At 44.7% G+C, this 20,130-nt stretch overlaps 1 protein-coding gene across 8 annotated transcripts in view; it reads right to left on the bottom strand.

Moving 5' to 3' along the window:
• Nucleotides 1-1,411, bottom strand: part of KCNC2 (potassium voltage-gated channel subfamily C member 2) — a 139,436-nt gene extending 138,025 nt beyond the window's left edge. For 7 of the 8 annotated variants that reach the window (XM_084640147.1, XM_084640143.1, XM_084640145.1 and 4 more), the window contains exon 1: nt 723-1,411. The gene's annotated coding sequence lies outside the window, so the exon portion shown is untranslated. Of the gene's footprint in view, nt 1-167; nt 220-722 lie in introns of those variants that run through there. The other variant, XM_084640144.1, reaches the window with a different exon arrangement.
• Between the last annotated feature and the right edge of the window lie 18,719 nt (nt 1,412-20,130).

Here is a 20,130-nt window from a genome sequence, read left to right as displayed (position 1 = left end):
CTTTTCTAGCTTCCAAAATCTCCCTCCAATAGGACCTGCCTTCCGCTGGCATCCCAGGGTCTCCACCTCCCACTATCCCCTCCTCGCTTTCCTACAATAGTAGCTGTCAGAGCTTCTCTTCGCACCAGCAGCTGGAAAGTTGGTTTGCAAACGACCCTGAAGCAAACCTCGTAGTCCTTTCGCTGTATCCTTGACGAATTCAAAGCACTGTCGCTCCCACACCCCCTTCTACAAACCAGTCTTTGCCTCCCCTGCTTTCAGATGGCTCCCCCCCCCCTTCAGTGATCTGGAGTCTTCCCCTGCACCTCTTCCTTCCCCCAATATATAGAGAGAACCCGAACAACCCTGCTTCTCCTTGATACGGACCAGTCACCTTCCCCACCCCTTTTTCCTCTCTGTTTCTGGGCTTCTTGGATCAAGCTCTCTGAATAAAAGCAAACAGTTAAATTATTTGCTATTTGTCCATCTTTTATGGTATTCGGTGCTTAGAAGAGGAAGGTTTGGTCTCTAGGAGGCAAAACCAAACCTCGAAACAGCTCAGGCAGCAGACACACCCTCATAGGAGCTGTTAGCGTGTAGCTCTGGCTGCTACTTTCTCAAATCACTGACCTCCGCACGGATTTTACCTATACATTCATATTTAGGAAGACCAGACGGCATCACAGCCAGGCTGGCGTAGATTTTTCCCACGGTTTCCCCCCTACCCCCGGCTTCTCAAATACCTTAATGAGAAGAGAGAGAGCGGCTCCTCTTCATATACCAGACGCTGTTTTCTTCGCCGCTGTTGGCGGATCCTCCGCCGACCTGTGTGTGTATCTGTCAGGCGAGAACTACTTGTTGTTGTTCTCCCCATGTTCAGGTGGCTATTCCACCACCCTTGGTGCTGAACTGCGAAAGGAATAAAAGCAGCCCCGACCGCCGGTTAGTAGCTCTCGCTTCCCTCATTTTGCACGATACATGCAACCTTTCAACATCGGAATGAAGAGTAACCATCACAGAGAGAAAGCAAAACCATGGATGGCTGGTCAGAGCACCTAAGGGACTGGGTGCTGGCTGCTGTAATCCGAGCGGCTGCTTGGGGAGACTCTCTCATTTGAAGGTGAAAATGCAACTCAGGTTTGTCGATCAAGCGCAGCCCCGCCCCTAAGGAGGGTGGCGTGGGAGCTGTCCCTTCAGCACCACTCTCCAGCAAACTCCATCGCGCACCGCCCTCTCGGCGGGTGCGGGGCTGGGGGGAGACGGCAGCAACGACCAATGCCGCCTTTCGCCGAAAAAGGCAACACCGCCCCCGCTCCTGTGACACTTAATCGTTCCCTTAAGGACAGCAACAGGGAGGAAGCGGGGCTGGCAGCGGTTGTTTATCTGCAGGGGAAGCGGCACCAAGCTACAGGTGACAGCGGAGAGGAGTTCGCGGAGCCGCGGTACCCAGCGGGCACCACTGGCCTGTGCCAAGGGCCCCTGGCTCTCGGGCACCGAGCGCCAGCAGCCTGGCTCCAGGGGCGGCAGGAAGCAGGCACATGGTGCGCAGTGGCTGCAGCAGGGCTGGATCAGTCCGCGTCACTGGAAGCCCTCACAGATCAGCCCAAGCCTACACGTGCGGCTGTCGGAGCCCGCTGTCTCCGCTTCCCTTCAGGCGCACACGGCGGCGGCTGCATCTCTTCGGGCAGCCGGGAAAGGAGAGCCGCACCTTGTTTTCATGCGGCTGGTGAAGGGAGGATTTGGAGCAGGGAGCCTAGGGAGAGGCCCCACAAATCATCCCAGCAAAGTGATCACACCCTTGTTTTCAAGCATGCTGGGGGATGGTCAAGGGGCAGAGATACTTCAGCCCGCAGCAGAGGATTGTGAGAGAAGGCGCCTGTGAGGCCTCCTCCATAGAGGGTTTCCCTTCCACCTCAGCAGAGGCCTGGGGGTCGTCACCTGGGTACCCCATGAAAGCTCTACGGGAGTAGCAGTAGCTGAGACCCCACACATCCTTGCCAACAGCAGATACAACTACTTGACTGCAATTCCTGAAAGGCAAAATCTGTATTCTGCACCTAGTTGTAAATCTGATGTGATGCTACTGGAAACTAGTTGTTGCAACCGAAAACAGAATTTAGCCCAATATGTTTTATACTTGCTCTTTTTTGGGTGGAGATTTACATTTTAGACCTTTCAAGAGGCATGACTTCTTGAACACAGCATATGAAAACAGACCTGCATGTGCTAGAATATACAGACATGATCTCAAGTGCAGTGCAAAAAGCCTTTTTTGTTTGAAATGGTAAATAGAGATGGGAAAGACTGCATTAATCTGCTGGATGCAGCTTGCAGGTGTAATACATTTCTGCAGCTCCCGGCTCCCCTCCCTCATGGTGGGAAACTGAGCTGGGACCAACTGCTAGGGCACCAAGGCCGGAGCCAGGCATGGAGTCACAGGGCTTCTACTAATCAACTAGGATGTGTGCAATCTCATATGCAGGGTCTATTCATGAGGCAACCATCTCTCCAATAGAAACCAGAGACAGTATCCCACAAACTAAACTTTGGTGATTTCTAATCCTACAGTCCATTCCCATTGGCTTTGCTGCCAGATAGACATATTACCCTATTAAAAAAAACAAACAAAACAAAAACAAACTGGTTTTATTGCTTGGGAAAAATAGAAAATATTTTAGAGTGGGAAAAGATCAGTCTGCATTATAATGTAAAGCTTTAGTCAAGTCTAAAAAACAATTCCACAGTGCACTAGTTACTAAATATAATAAAATTAATTTCTTTTGGTATCATTCCTTGTACTTTTAGCAAGTGATAGATTTCACAACAAAATACAGAATAAAATCATAACAGAGATTTGATTTCAAAGCCCAGAAGGGAACACTTTAACAAAATAATGGAATAAATATAGCAATATTCTACCATCAGCTTCTTCCTGACTGGCAACACTATTTTTATCTTCCCCCCCAAATGATCACATTTTACTTTCTTCTGTAGAATATGAAAGAGGCCTAATCCTGCATTTTTGTACCCTTAAAATTCCCATGGAAGTGGGAGGTTTAAGGAGTAGGCATACAACAGCTTCAAGTTTGGGACCAAAGTGATTCTTAATGTGACAGGTTTCAATTGGTCTACTGAACTGCTGGGGGGTGGTGGGGAGCTACTGCCTCACTGGCAGGCCTGGGTCACACCTTTCTGTCACTAGGGAATTAGGGGAGGGAGGTGCGCCGGCCAGAGTCAGTGGCGCATCCCTCAGGCAGGGGGAGCACCGGCCAGAATCTGTAGCACTGTCGGGATTCTGCTACCCGAGGCGGGTTGGCTGGGGTAGGGGAATACAAGCCCACACAACTCCATTGCGTTCCAGCCCAGGGCCCTGACAGTGGCGGGAGGAGAGGGTCCCACCACTGGGTCAGTGGGGAGCCATCTGCACCACACTGACCAAATAGACCCACCACACTGTGCAGATCTGCCACTGGGCTACTTCCTACCTGGTCTCTCAAGCGGGTCCCTCTGGTCCCTCCAGCTCATCAGGGTACTCAGCTGCTGGCAGCTCCAGCTCCCACTCTGCATCAGGCTCACGCTGGCCCAGGTTACTGTCTGGCTCCTTGGCGGCTGGCACTCCTGGTAGTCCCAGTCCTTCTTTCAGGTCAGGTTTCTCCTGGTCCAGGGCCTCCCCTGGCTTGGCAGCAGGGTCTGAAGGGAACAGCCAGCAGTCTGTGTCTGTCTCCCTCCCTGGTGCTGCCCTGACTGGGATAAGGGCCTGACCCTTTGTACTTCCTGTTCCACCCCTCCCCTTCCGGGGATTGGAGTAAGCTTGATCTGGCCCTGCCCACTCAGACTGAGAGGGTGGCTCTTTACCCTCTGGTTCAGAGGGAAGCCACCCTGGCTCCCTACACTTAACAAAAATATAGTCAAAATAGAAAAATATTTCCACTCATACCAACAGCAACATGGATTCATTTTAAATATTCATTGGAAAGGTTTTTCTGTAGTTGAAGATTTGGAAATTCAGGATAGCTTGCAGGAACTGAATGAATCTCAGCAAAGTACAAAAAACCTCCCCTTAGGACAGATATTTTGAAAGGAAAGCAGATAGTGTATTATCAAACAGAAAGCTGACAAAGTCATAGAACTGTACTTGAGGAGATTGCTTGCTGGAAATCGGAAGCCAAATGAGAGTTCCACTTAACAGAAAAGGATTCCTATTGCAAACTTAGGTATCATGATGCAGACTCAGTAGAACTACTAACTCTGAATCAATACAAGAAAGGGCAAACAGGAGAAAAGAAAAAAAGTATCCTTATCTGAAATTATGATCTATGGAAAGAAGAAAAGGTTTCACATGGAGGCACAAACCCTTATTTTTACTAAATTTTCTAATGCAAAGCAGCATTTGCCCAATTTCACAGATGCTATAGCAAAACAGGAAGAATGACAGAAAATACAGTAATAGTTGAAAATAGCATGATGTAGTCAAAAATGTAATCTTAAATCAATTTAAACTAGGGTGAAATGGATACCACTAATTATTTTAAATACGAGTTTAATCATTGAGTTTCAATCAAGTTTTGAAATGTTTCTTCCTCTCCATAAGTCTCATGATCATTTCTGTGAAAATATATGTAAACTATATACAATTACAGCTTTTGATCTTTTACAGATTTTGCAGAATTCATTAGACCAATGAATCAATAAATCAATATTGTTATTATTGTAGACTGAGATTCACAACAATTAACATTGTATCAGAAGGTATTTTGAGTTAAACTTTAGGGCCAAAATCATTCCTTAGAGTGACTGATGTACTTTAAGTAGAGGAAGAATAAAATTAAGCAAATAGGTATAAAATTGCACTGCTAGGAGTCATAAAGTGATTTAATTGTGCAAAGTTAGAGGGGAAAACAATAGGGAATTCTGATGATTAAATAAAAAATGTGGATATTTTTGGACTTTAAAAATAAGACAAATGCAAAATGTGCAAATTGCTCTACAATTCATGTAATCTGATTCTCCCCCCACCCCATTTAAATTTTTAATTCATTGTAAAATTTCTGTCAGTGAATTATGCAGAAACTCTTTTCACATTAAATTTTGACCAGAAAGATTAATACACACTTTTTCAGAAGGGAAATTCAAGAAGCAAAGGTAGAATGTTGTTAGAAGTAATGTGACACAGAAGAATGAATACAGAAACCCTCAGTCCTCATCCTGCTACTCACACTAACCTAACTAATCATCCAAAATACTCCACTACATGGGTTGTTAAACCTTACGTTTTCCATTTCCTGACTCTTTAAAAATTAATAGTGTTATGTAAAATTAATGCAGGTTTATGTATTTAAATTCTCATCTTTTCAGAAGAAAAAGATGTGCTGGGAGGTTGGGAGTGAGAAATGACATAGCTTCAGCAGTATGGTGTGTACAGTTTTGCTTTGCATAAACTCTGAAATGCAGCACTTACTTGCACAAAATCCCTGATTATTGAACTTTGATTCTTGAGCTGCACACTCGTATTTTTCCAGAACTCTACCAGTCAAATTCTAGCTCTCTGTTTCAGGATGCAGGCCCAGAGCAACCCCTGTCCCATTTTCCCTCTTGGTTCTCCAGTCAAGTCACCAAGAAAATTTAAATTATTACCCCTCTTGGGGACTGATTTATTAAGCCTTCACAAAATAAATACATACATCCTTTGGCCATTTCAGGCTCAAGCCATTCCTTTCTTTGGGGTTACCAATTACCCTTGATTTAGGGCTTCAGCTCTCTTGGGTCACCAGTTCCCTTTGAGCAGGGAGAGCTCAGTCCCACTCCAGATCTTGGGCGTTACTGAAAATATCTCCCTAAACTCTTTCCTAGCCTATGTTCCTGGGATCAAGCTCCTTCTGCTCTTACTAGACAGTCTCCACACCCCTCCTTAGAACTGTGCTTGAATCCTGGCAGGCTTCCCAGCCCACCATCCAGTTTCAACCACAGAGGAGCATCCCTCCAGGTCTCTCTCCAGGTTCTCTTTGACCAAGCTAAGAGCACTCCTGTATAAACCCCAACAGGTAGTCATATAATTCAGTCACCTGTCTCCCATTGCCAGCTTGGTCTGGTGATCCTTACCATAACTACCAGTCCCAGAATGCCTGTTCTTAAAGAGGCTATTCCTTGGAACAAACTAGCCTTTAAAGGGGACAGATCACCCTGTTATACCTTTTGACCCCCTCCCCCCTAAAAAAACCCTAATTTATGCTAACTAATGCTTCAAATACAGCATTGAATTGAACCGATGCTCTGAATGGCTGTGCGCCTCTATAGAACCCCCTTGTAGCCCCCTGCATACATTACCCATGCTAGGGGCATTAGTAATCCAAGATGGGGGAAAGAAAGTTTACTCACCTGTAACTGCAACTTTTCAAGTAGTTTCATCGGTAAAGATCTACATCTGTGGGATGCAGACTTTGTCTAGAGCTATGGAATATTATATATAAGCATTTCAAGGTGGCATAGCCCCAGGCTTCCTCAGTACTGGGCACTTTTTAGTATCCCATACCGATTCTGAAAAGTGGCAATGAAGCTTTGATCTGTCCTGACAATCTACTTGAACTCCAGTTAAAGGTCAGTAATTTCTTTCTCCTTCAAGTAATGTCAGTACAGAGTGCCACTTCTGGGGCACTGACATGCAATCACAACCCTAAGGAGGTGAAGACTAATTAAACAATGAATGCAGTACTGGTTTCCTGAATTAAGTATCCAATCTTGAGGCCAGGTCAAGAGTACTGTCCTATAAATGTATGGACTCAGTTCTTGGCATGAGCTCCACATATTTCCACAGCAGGAATTATAAAAAAAAATATGCCTTAGATCTAATCAAATACAACTGAGATACCCTGAGGGACTTGGAAATCAGCTAATTAGTGTCTCCAACACAGAGTCAGCACTTGTGTGCCAGACTTCCATAACTCCTAATGTAGACTGATCATTTGACTCACCTTCTCACAGTCAGAAAACTTGAAGATCAGAGATGGAAAGCAGGGAAGGTCTGGACCAGACGGTCATGTCCTGAGAGATGACCTCTGAACAGTCTTGTAAGTCTAGCTAGCCGGGAATCTAGCAAGACTCCACTAACCCTCAGCCCTGCTCAGACGCCATGAGCTGGTGCATGAACAATAAGGGGATGGAAAATTTAAGAAACTCTATTTACAAATAGCAGCACTCTCCGTGTGCCTATGTTTCCCCTCCACACCATGTCCACTCTTGCCCATTTTAGCTGACGCTCTTTGGGGTGTGAGCTGTCTTTTATTATGTGTTTGTATAGCATCCAGCATAATAAGGACTTCATCTCATGTAGGTCCTCTAGCACTACTGCAATGTAAAGCATAATGAATACAACTGTTACCCAAGATGTTCAGACCACATCATACCATTTTGAGCTACAAAAGGATGTGTTCTATTGGGTGGATCAAATTATCCAAACTGTGGAGGTCCATTATTAGTTACTAGTACCATGATCTCCTCAAAAAGAGATATTAAGACTAACTCCTGAATTGTCCTATGCCGGACATCTGGGGATGAACAACACCCTACACCACCATCTGCTATTCTCATTTTATTAGCAAGAGGTGTAGAAGGAGACAGCCAATTTCTGTGCCCTCTGCATGGAGTGTTAATGATTGGCCCTGAAAAGAAACTTAAAGGAACCTTTAGTTTCCCAGGACCAGGTTAACACCCATTTGAATAAACTGAGTTAGACATAATTTGGTCCTTTGAGAAGAGCACAAGGGGACACCATTACATTTTAGTTTTACTAGATTATGCCACTCACTATCCTAAGGCTACCCACTATCCTAGGGCCATTCCACTGCAAAAAACACAGAGACTGTAAGTTGAAATGGAAGTCAATGAGACCATAAGAGCTAGACCACTTTCTCTGGTCCTCGTGAATCAGGGGGCAAATTTCATGTTCCACCTAATGCAGGAGGTGTGGAATCTCCAGGATAAAGATCAAATTGTATCATATTTATAACCCCCCATAAATACACAAAAATATGTTGTGAAAATTCATAAAGACAGGTGCAAATGATTAGGACAGGCTCCTTTCTTGTCTCTTCTTTGTGATTCAGGAAGTTCTATGGGCCTCCCATAGATTTTTCATCTATTGGCTCTATTGGTTTGCGGATTGGGTACATCTATCCCAACAGGGTAAGGCATCTGCTTTAATGGTCTGGCTTTTGAGGTTGATTGTGCCAATGATCTTCCAGGCACCCTCTGAGGGAATTGAGCAATCTACCAATGTTCAGGTAAAACTTTACGCTAATTTTTTGTTCTCTACTATTAATATAATGGCTACTAAACAACCTTCATGCCAGTTTTGCTCTCAACCTCACAGCTAACTATGGTTTACAGATGACCTCCAACAGATGAAGCAAAAGGGGAGACGTGGAGTATGGTGGCAGAAATCTCATGCAGAACCTCACTGACTGAGACATGCAGATTTAAGATCATATGCCAAGGCAGTGCAGGAAGCAAAGAAAAATTTCTTTATAGGGTCTTTAAAGTCTCATATTGTGGAATTGTTCTGAGTATATTTAAGCTTGATGAATCTTGGCTGCTTCCATTCAGTTACAGTCAAGTGTTTCTTTCAGATTTCTTTTTCACGTTACTTCGCAAAGTTGCCCAAGTTCTGACTGAGCTGTCTACTGCCATGGAAACAGAGCAGTGTTCTCAAGAAGACAAATACTGAGTCTTTGCTTATGTTTCAGTACTGCTCAATGAGGGGATAGAGATGCTAGGGTGGCTTCCTACAATAACTTGTGACATGGACCCTTGTCCTTCCTGGCTGGTGAAAGATAGTGGGGAAGTACTGGTTCCATTGTTGGTTGGAATTGTCTATTTCCTCATGTGATTGCAGGATTCTGATGATTCTTAAAGAAACTGTTATGAGGCCACTGTTCATGAAACCAACTCCTGACCGTGACAGTCTGGCTAACTACTGACTGGTATCCCATCTCTAATTATGGAGAAAGGACACCAAGATGGCTATGGCATGGCAAGTTATTTTCTTGAGTCCTCAGATTTCCTTGATTCTGGTCAAATCAGATTATAGGTTTGGGTATAGGATTGAAACTGTACTGGTTGCATGAATTGATCTCCACCTAGCAGTGGATGAAAATATCATCCATGCTAATTCTTTTTAAACTTTCAGAAGCATTTGACAATACTGTCAAATTTTTTGTTGTTGTTGACTTTCTTGTGAACCCTAGTGGTGATGGATAGAGTTACTTCATTTCTTTTTTGAGAGAACCCAGAGGGGTAGTTGTGGGCAATTGTTCTTCTGACCCAAGGGTTCTCTTCTGCAAGGTGCCATAGCCCCCCTATGCTGTCACCCATTCAATGTATTTAGGAGGCCACTAGGATGGCTAATGAGGAGTATGGGTTTCAACTAGAGCTGGGTGAAATTTTTTCAGTGAATAGTACATTTACTAAAAAATTCATTTTTCAAGGGCACTGAAGTTATTTGTGATTTTGAGTCAAATATGGCAAATAGTTTTGGCTGAAAAACAAAAAATGTCAGAAAGGTCAATTTTCAAAATGTTGGGATTCCACATGAGACCTCTTCCACCATCCAGAACACCTTGTCCAGGTCTGGTAGAAACTTCATCTAGTTCTCTGGGATCAAAAAAACTCAGTTCTACTCCTGATTTCATCACTCAGGTTCCTTTATTTGGCATACAGCAAAGCTATGCTAAGTTGATCAGACTCAAGAGTAGCTGGTGGGTGTAGGCCGGGCATACCACACATCCAAAGTTACATAGAAAAGCTCTTCCTTTATATATATTTACACATTTCATTGCATTTACTACATTGCATCACACATTTTGGGATTGGCTTGGTTACTTTGCAGGAACCAATCCCTGTGCAGCATGTTTCATCCATGCATTGTCCATGCTCAACCCACTCTTTACCCATTCCTAAGTTATCTTGTCTATTGTAAGTAAATGGTTCCCTGGGTGTTCTCACAAGGGTTCCCAACTTTCTAATTTCAGAAAACCAAAGACCCTCGTCTGCCCTTTCCCCAACACCCCGCCCTCACTCATTCCATCCCCTGTTCCTCCATTGCTTGCTCTCCCCCACCCTCGCTGGGCTGGGGCAGGGGGTTGGGGTGCAAGAGGGGGTAAGGGCTCTCTGGCTGGGGGTGTGGGCTCTGGGGTGAGGCCAGAGATGAGGGGGTTGGGGTGCAAGAGGGGGCTCTGAGCTGGGGCAGGGGCATAGGAGGGGGTTTGGAGTGCAGGCTCCGGGTGGCTCTGACGGTTTGTAGGGGCTCCAGGAAGTACTGATCTCAGGCAGCCCCTTAAATAGCAGTGCTGCCCTGGCATTTCCTGGGCCTCAGAGGCTGCTCTGTCTGCCATGAATCCTGGACACATGGCTTGGCCAGCCCACCAAGGACAAAAGCTTTTCCTGCTCTCTGGAATGCAGGAAGGAATCGGGGGGGGGGGAAGAGAATTCCCCGTGACACCCACCCCCACCTCTGCCCCTGGCTCACTGCACCCCCAGCATAGCCCAAATCACAGCAGCTCTAGGGAGACCACTGCTGCAGGCCCCCTTCTTATCTTCCCACCTTTTGCAGTGACATGCCCCCCCTCCGGCCCCTCTCCTTCATCCCCTCCAGCCTCGCCACTGGCTGGAACCTCCATGCCCAGCTGCTGCCCGACTCTGCTTGGACCTATTCCCAGGGAGAGCAGCCCAACTTTAGCCCTATGCTTCCATGCAGCCCATTCATCCCTGGGAGGAGACTAACCAGCCCACAGCCCCTTATGTGCTGGTCACATGGTTCTGAGATGAACCTGATGCAGCAGCCCCCGTGGAACAGGCTACTATGCCCTGGAGCAGGCGATGGCGGCTCGCTCTAGCCCCCTCCCCTGCCACCGGCTGCATGCAGCCCCTGGGGAGCTGGGCCAGCTCCTCTCTCTGCTCCTGCCAGCCGGGGAGCAGCGGGATGGGTAGGGAGGGGACTGTAGGCACTTCCTAAAGGCCACAATGCCCGCTCCGCAGGGAGTCCCTGGCCACCGTGGCGGCTGCTGCCTGGGGTAAACCATGCTGCCCCCAGCCTGCAGCCGCGTGCCTCTCCCAGCCCCTCCACTGGGATCCACCCCCTGCTTGCCAGGGCTCGCACCGCCCTTGAGCTCCACAGAGAGAGCTGCTACAGACTCCCTCCACTGCCAACCAGACTTTTAATGGCCCAGTCAGCGGTGCCGACCAGAGGCACCAGGGTCCCTTTTCGACCATGCATTCTAGTCGAAAACTGGATGCCTGGCATCCCTAGTTTTCACTCTTATCTTAGCTGGCTCAGACATTCTGTTTTTTATTTTAGCCCACTGACCTAGTTACTTACCTGATTTAGTACAAACATTCTGTTTTCAGCCTCATGATCTGTTTACCTTCCTAGCTCTCTAATTCTATCCTCCAAGAAATGATGCCTCCCTCCAGGCGTTAATTACTCATATCAGGCCAGGCCTCAACTACATAAAACAAACAATTTTGATATTTCATTTAGAAAATCTCTATGTCTTGTCTACAACAATGACCAGATTTGCTCAGTTTTTTTCATACCATTATACAGTCACTATTGACTGATATTACTTAGGTAAGGGGAAAGCTGAGATTTCTGCTTTTATGCTCACCTCTGTTTGCTGCATTGTTAACAGCATACCAATCCTCCATCCCTGTTTGTCTGTTTCTTCCACCTGTTGCATCCTCTCTGATACCCAGATGTTCAGTTTTCTGAAGCAAGGACTATCTCCTGTATTACCAGTTGGTAGAATGCCTAGCACAGGGGTGGGCAAAATACGGCTGGATCTGGCTCATCTAACATTTCTGTCCGTCCAGCTGGGCTCTTTGGCTACCAACTCACGATCTCCACTAAACGTCCCATGGCACAGCGGAGCGCACAGGCAGGCTGCCTGCCTGCCGTGGCTCCAGGCCGCTCCCAGAAGCGGCTGGCTGCTGCTGGCATGTCTCTGTGTGCCCCTTGCGGGGGGGCATGGGGGAGAGGAAGTGGCTCCGCACACTGCCCCCATCCCCAGCACCATTCGCACAGCTCTCATTGACCAGAAACCGACCAATGGGAGCTGCGCAGGAGGTGCTTGTGGGCATTGGCAGCGCACAGAGACCCGCTGCTCCCCCTCCCACATGGGGCGTGCAGAGACGTGAGAGCAGCAGCCAGCTGCAGCCGATTCCAGGAGAGGCCTGGGGCCACGGCCTGGGGCCATGGAGCGCTGCTGCACTGCCAGCCAGGAGCCGCCTGTGTAAGCACCTCCCAGGCACAGCCTGCACCTGGCACCCCCTCCCGCACCCCAACCCCCTACCCCAGCTCAGAACCCACTCCTGCACTCAAAATTCCTCCCAGACCCTGCATCCCCTCCTGTACCCCAATCCCCTGCCCGGAGCCCCCTCCTGCACCAGACTCCTTCCCAGAGCCCGCACCCCTCACTCTCTCCTGCACCCCAACACTCTGCACCAGTCCGGAACTCCCTCCTGCACCCAAATTCCCTCCCAGACCCCTGCATCTCCTCCTACACTCCAAGCCCCTGCCCCAGCTGGAGCCCTCTCCTGCACCAAACTCCCTCCCAGAGCCCACACTCCTCACCCTCTCCTGCACCCCAACACTCTGCACCAGCCCAGAGCTCCCTCCTGCACCCAAATTCCCTCCCAGACCTCAGACCTGCTCCATTAATATAGTAGAAAAGTGCAGCCTGTGACAACTTACCAAAATTCTTGGAGTGGCCCCCCCGGCAAAAATTATTGCCCACCCCTGGTCTAGCACAACTGGACCCCGATTTTTGATTGAGGTTCCTAGATCCTACAATAAGACATAACAATAAAATTTAAAAAATAATTGGGTTGTGACTAAAAGAAGAAAATTTGTGGAAGACAGAGTGAAAACTGGGATTATATGAAAGTGGAGTTGCAACCTGAACAATCGCTTTCACTACTGCAAAGGCTACCAAAAAATTATTGACCCTCATGCAGAAAAGAGCTTCAGTTTAAAATTTAGCATTACCACAATGAATTGTAATACTACGTTAAACTCTGAAAAAATGTAACCATTTATCAAGCTCATTAATGAACAAATTTTAAAATGTACTGATTTAGGCTCTTAACATGGCTTTTCAAAAATTGTTTAGGAGACTCAATACTTAAGTTCTTTCCCTAGCTCCACTATATTCTGAAATACACAGCAAAAAGTTTTTTGTCCTTTATGACAATCTTGTCCTAGACGGAAAGCATAACTGTATCCTGCATTGTCAGCAATGAGTTCAATTTCACAATACGGTATTAATATAATACAGCTTAATTAAAATAAAAAAAGACTTTATCGTCATCCTTACCAGAGCCTTTATGGTTTTAGATTAATAAGTTATTTCCTACCATGTCAATTTTTTGTTCTACTGCCAAGATTATTCCCAATATTTCCCCCTCATTATATTTATAAGTTTCTAGGTGGTGTTAGAAATCCTAGAATCAACTGTCAGTGGCAATGCTGTTATTAGTTGTGGGGTTTGTTTTTTAAACTCATAACTTTTTACTTCCATGTGTCAGCTGTTCTAGACTATGCATTCATAAGGCATACCTATGATTACCTTCAATCAAATATTCTGTACAATCTAAGAGTGCAAGTCAGTATGAGAAGTTATCAAAAGACTGTAAAGTAAAAAGGAATGCAGAAATGTTCATGTTCATAATTATTAGGAATGAATGAGACGACCTCTTTTAAAATTCCTTTTATTTTGATGAGAGAAATGGAATTAAACCAAAAAGAAATATGAATGAGTTAATGAACCTTACTAGTATGTAAAGCACCTTGTATGCTGCTCCTTCTAGATGAAAGGTGCTATGTAATTTGGAGTATTATTATAGGATATTAATTCATTGTGGGGAAAAGTATGTGGGGGAACCATCAGTGATTTAAGTATAACAGAGAGTTGGAAGAAAATCTTCATTTTGTAACAAGTGCTTTCTCGCTGTCTCTTATTGAATAAGAACTCTTGAAGCTCTCCATCCTACAGAGAGCCTCATTAAAGTCAAAGCAGGAAAAAAATAGACCAGCAAGAAATAATAAAAATCCTGCATCTTGAAAGCAGAGTAGGAGAAGTCAGATTTCTCAATGTTCGGTGTTTTTTTTTATTAGAATGACATGATTCTGCAACAGTATGGAATGCCCCATACTTTGAGAACTATAGGTAACTTTTAAGTGGAGGTGGCTTATGTGCCTTTTTACCATATCATGGAGTAATAGGATATAATACTCACATTAAAATTCCACAGAAATATGATTCAGTGAGGAAAGGAGAAAGTATCATTCATATGCCATCAAATGTATCAAAAATAAAATAGGATAGAAAATCAATCTGATAAAACCAGTCTGTTGAACAAATATATTATATACCAAATTAACTTCTTCCATAAAAACAGACATGTTCAAATATAATGCCCAATAAAAGAACCTGCCTGTTAATTATATTTTGGTGCAGCGTTTTTAAACACTTTTTTTTAATTGGGTCTACTTTACCATAACACAAATTGCATTTAGTATCCAGTACAATACATTAACAATATGGGTTTCTTTGAACTTACTGTCCCATATTTTGCCCTATAAATAAAATATGCTTGATCACGGTTAAAGTGGATTAGAGTAGAGTATTCTTGAGCCTTCTTTTGGGGTTTCCAAAACCAGATTATTATTCATTCATACAATAGTTCTAAAAGCATGCTAGGTATTTTACAAACAAGTAGAAACACGAAGAACTATAACCTGAACAAAAAAGGCCAAAGTTTGTACTTTGAAAACTACCCTGTGTTGTGTGGCAGTGCAGAGCCACACCATCCAAGAGAGCGAAATTGTGCCAACTGATGTGCAGGGAGTATGCATGCTGCACCATTGCTGCTGTGTATTCCCTTCATCGTCGCTGATCAGATCTACTGGCTATTGAGCGGGAGAAGAATAAAGCTATCTATCTCACACTTCTTCCCTGCCCCATTTGGGGAGATTTTGGCTCCTCGAGGGTACAGCAAGAAGCAACCTGGAACACAAGGTCTTGGGTTGTCCCTGACCCTTGTGAAGTGTGTGCAATGGGGCTCTCTTTGCAATCTCCCTCTATCATCACTCAGTGAACCTGTGCACTACTGGGGCCAATCTAGCCCAAAGCACAGAGACAAAGGTCCTGATTCATCTCCCACTGAAGTCTACTGACTTCAGTGGGACATGGATCAGAGCCAAGCAATGGGAAGCAACAATCAGTAAGTGAATGAGCAGTGGTTTTATCAGGCCTCCCACCCACTCATCCCTACAAGTTATTTTTGTTTGTTCTGTGTTTTTATTATTTTGATAACATTTTCTGAGGGAAGGCCTAGACTTCCTAGTTTTTATGGAAGAAGTTAGCTTTGGAGAAGAAAAGGGAGGAAGCACAGCAGAACGGGCTAAGAGAGCGCATCAGGAATACAGGCAGTATGGAAAAAAGGCACAGAGATGAAAGTGGAAATCCACTAAAGGGGTGGAAAGCCAATTGCCAGCACAGGAAGATCTGTTTCCAGTGTTTTTTATTTTATTTTTAAAATCCAAAACTTCACTCTGTGCTTATTTCCCTAAGGTCACTTTGAAACTATGTAACACTAATAGTCCCCTGTCCCTTAAGTCTATTAAACCCATGAAAAGCACAGTATCATATTATAATTTGGTATAAACTGTCTTGCTTTATCGGCCCTTTCCAACATCCTATTATAAAAAGAGTGAAATTGGAGCATTGGCATTCAAGTACCTTAAATCCTCTTATCCTGAGAACACTGGATGAAGTCCTGCCATGCTAGGTCAGCACTTTAAGCTTCCAAATCTCAGTTGCTATTCCATTTGGTCCTGAAAGATTGAGGAGGAAGAGGTGGGATACAATAATTTCTAACTAGTCTAAAAAGCAGAAACAATTGCAGCATTCATGAATGCCACCTGCAGTCAATGTCACCACCAGTGCAAACACTGTCATCAAAGGAAATGACTTTATAAGCAAAAAATCATTTTATCAGCTTAATTGCAGGATTTAAATTTGTGTCAAGAAAAATAATATGATCCCAAAATTAGAGAGAGTTATAGAAAGCATTAAAATTCACTTAATTAACAGAGGTCGTAACAAAAGGATATATTGCTACTGTATATGTCTCTCAACCGGTTTTTCTTGCTTCCACTTGTTTTAATTCATATTCTTCTGTAATGGCCTGGAGTTTCCGTAGTCTATGTGTGGTGCAGTCTGTGGTATCACAGTGAAGTGTCAGTTTCCTAAGAGGAATTGGCCTCTTAGCCAAAATTCTCAGAGGCAGAGGACATGGGGAACAGGCCAAATCCCCTCTCCTCCCAAAAAGGATATCAGAGGTTGAGGGGAATGGAGGGATTGGCTAGTGTTTTTCCCCAAAACAGAGAACAGCAAAAAGGTAAGGGGAGTGAACCCAAGCTTTTTCAGGGAAGAATGGAAATGTCCCGGGTTTATAGTTTTGAACCTAAATTAACTAGTTTCAGTCCAACTCAAAGCCCAACTACAGAGATGAGAAACATCACTGAACAGAACTGGAGGGAAAAAGTTGAGGAGAAAGTCTCTCAAACCCCTGAAAAGTGAAACTGCTGTTAGCTCCTTTCAGTGTATCTGCCAATCCTAACATGTCTCCTGTGCCAAAATGGGGACAGTTGTTGAGATGTAGAGCTGGTGAAGTCAGAGAAATACCAGGCTGAGGAAGGCCTTAGGAGTTCTGCCTCCATCAGGCAGCAGGTGCAGAAGCTCCCATCAAAAGTGCTCATCTCCAACTTACTGAAGTTAGCTGGCAGATACGAATTGCCACCAGAACAAGGTCAACATAGACTTTGTCTCTAAAGCCTTTTCTTCTTCTGTTGGCGGCTGCTCAACTGGGACTTCAAATAGGATGTCTGCGGCTATGAGTGCTTTCCCTGGGATATGTTCAAAATTGAAAGAAAACTGCATCAGCCACAGTTGAAATCTTTGAATCATAGGTGGAAGGTCACCCAGTGGCTTTGAACTCAATAATGCCATTAATGGTCTATGTTAAAATTCAAGCCAAACAGATGGGCCTGTGAATGGCTCATCTGTGCTTAAGTGACTGCTAGAGTTTCCTGTTCCACTTGAGCAGACCTGCTGTTTGGATTCTGTGAGACTTCTTGAGGTGAATTCAATAGGTCTGTGGTTGCCTTCTGCCCAGTCTTGTGTGTGAACTGCTCTTAACCCATAGGAAGCGTCTGTTGTTACTGTGGTTGAATAGTTTACCAAATTTTGTGCCAAATATTTGTGTCAAAACAGGTGGAGGTCAGTAGTTCTTTTATTTTATTAAAAGTGTTCTGTTGCAGGCTACCCCAGATGCACATATTTTGATCATTAACGGAGATCTCTTAAGGGTTTTGTTACATGAGCTAAATTTGGTAAGAATTTCCCAAAATGAGTTTAGGCTGGTTGTTGGAAATGTCTTAAAACTGCATGTAGTCTCTCATCATGTTCATTTTTCTCTCTACCATATACCAAATCTGCTAGCCAAATCTGACACAATCTGAGAGATTCTCTTTTGGAAATGTTCTGATGCCTCAATGTCAATTTAAAATTTACAGTTTCAATTGTTGAGATTCATGCTTGTGTACCAAAGTGTTGTCTGTTCTATTGAGGACACAGTCCCTATGGACTCACTGTCATAGGATAACACTCCCTCTTGGATTGTTTCAACTTCTCTTGGTGACCTGCTTGCTGCTGCAAAATATCCCATTTTGTGGCATCTTCTACATCTGGTCTCTTTTTGCATTGTTGCCAGTGGTGGTGGTGTCTTGCCATATTTTCCAGAGCTTTTCTCTCCTATTAAGGTTCTTTGCTCTCCCATTCTCTGTGCACTGTTCTTATGTTGTAAATTTGGCCTCACTGGTCTTTTCATATTTGTGTCTTTTCTCTTTACTGTATCAATATTGTCTGATGCAGTCTTCCCTATGCTGCTAGCATGTAAGTCAGATTGCTGTTCCTTTATGGTTTCTTGCATTCTCACTTCAGCTATAGCTTTTGCTAGTGTGAGATCTGGGTCTAACCAAAACTGTGCTGATAAACTTGTGTCTCAGACAGGAGTGGTGCTGGTATCTTTATTTCTTCTTTTAACATTCTTATTTGCAATGTTTATTAAGACTATGAACTACAGTAATGAAAGTCTCAGATATTTCCCCCTTGTTCCTGGCACTTCCTATTAAATTTGGCCCTTTCGTATATAATATTGTCTGCTTTTGAAATGGGCATCAAAAGCCTCTTTCACTTTGGAGTATTCTTTCTTTTCCTCATCAGTGACAGGTAGGGTACAGGATATCAGCATCAGCCATGGCAAATATGAGGACATTTCCCTGCTATTTTTGTGCTTTCTCTGTTTAAGCAGAAGCAATCCAGAACCGCTCGAATTTATGGATCCACCAAGGCCAGCTCCTAAGTGCCAAAATTAAACTTCTGTAACATAGCCATTTGTGCTATGGTTCCATTACTGCAGTGAGACAGGGCTCTGCCACCTTTCTGCTGCAGCTTTCACAGGTCTCCGCCTGATTTTCCACTTTCCTTACTTACTCACCACACTGGGGAGCTCTTTTTTCCCCTCCTTCCATCCTTCTTTAGAAAGGATACACTCACTTTTGACACCACATAGTGTGAAGACAAACATAAAGAGCCATGCCTTAAGCAGCAACTAGATATAAGGATCTGTGGGGACTGGAACCTGGGTTTGTGGCACATGGGACAGCAGGCACTCACATCACCACCAGGAGGCCATGAAGAGCCACATCTAAGGACCACTGTGGCAATTAGGCACCAAAGGGACCAGAATGATGGGCCCATGCTTACTATTTAACCCTGGAGAGTACTGAAGGAAGTTATCTGGGCAACCACTCAGACGTCTGGCTTGCTGCAGCTCTAGATCTCATCTTGTTTTGCCTTGTTCTCAGATCTTTGGCTTCTGACTCCAGCCTGATAGTTACTTCTGGGCTATGATCCTGGACAGACGCTGACCCTGACTCTTACCTATTGATGTAGGCTCTCACAACTATTCTGATCCCTGCTTGCCAATCACCCCCTCGTGGCTGCCCCTTGACTCTGTGATGCCAGCCCAGCTGTAATCACTAGGCCAGAATGCCTATGCCCTGGTCCCTGACACTAGAGAACTCCCTAGCCAGAAAATTCCTATGTTTATTAAGCTCCCTGCTCAACATATCCTGGTCCTCTCAGTGTGCAGGACCAGGAACTCTATAACCACTCCACACATGTAGGCACCTTTTTGCCACACTTTCTTCTGAAGCAGTCACCACCTGAGCAAATGGTCTGGAAAATTCAAGGGATAAACAAATCAAACTAGTCCTGAGGAAAACATTCCTGGTCTTTTTGTTCAGGGCAGGTGCCTCATTTGATACAGCAACATCATTTCCTGTGAATTCAATCTCTCACTCAGAGATAACTACCAGCTTTCCAAATTCTCAATCTCTAAAGTTGCAAAATGGGTGATGGGGGTACTAACCTTGTTGAGCCTTTGGACAAAGTTTGTCCTTTCATTAGATTAAGTAACAAGTCCTTTCCACCTCAGAAAGGACAGGAAAAAAAATGTACAAGCCAAGACTTTCCTTTCAAGCCTATAGCCAAAGACAGGGAAAGAGATTCATCCTCTCCCATGGGTAGGGGCTCTGGCCGAGACAGAGGGGAAAAAAAAAAAAAAAAAAAGGCTGACAACAGGACATTCAGATATGCCAGGCCTGTCACTGTGGTAAGAACTTAAATAGAATTAGAAAATCCAACCAATCCTTCTCCTCCATAAAATCCAACACATAGCTACAAAATCCCATGTCTGCATTCATGTTAACAAGACTGAGGGCAGGCTTTATTTTTTCCTGGAAGAAAGATCGCTGGATACTGAGCTCTTCAAGAAGGGATACACTTGGGAGAGGATTTGGCGTCCTGTTCTCTCCTCTTCTACAACCCCTCAGCCCCAAGTTTATCACCTCTGCCCAGGAACTTAAAACATGATGCCATGGTAATCAGTCCTGTGCCCCTCCTTTAGACTGGGGTGGTGTGTGTGTGTGTGTAAGGTGCACAATTCTTTTAAACATGTATTTTTGCTTGTCCC

This window comes from Lepidochelys olivacea (genome assembly GCF_965140295.1).
Source record: "Lepidochelys olivacea isolate rLepOli2 genome assembly, chromosome: 1".
Taxonomy (NCBI): domain Eukaryota; kingdom Metazoa; phylum Chordata; order Testudines; family Cheloniidae; genus Lepidochelys; species Lepidochelys olivacea.
Note: the sequence above shows the minus strand (reverse complement) of the source record. Positions and strands in the feature narration are given on the sequence as shown.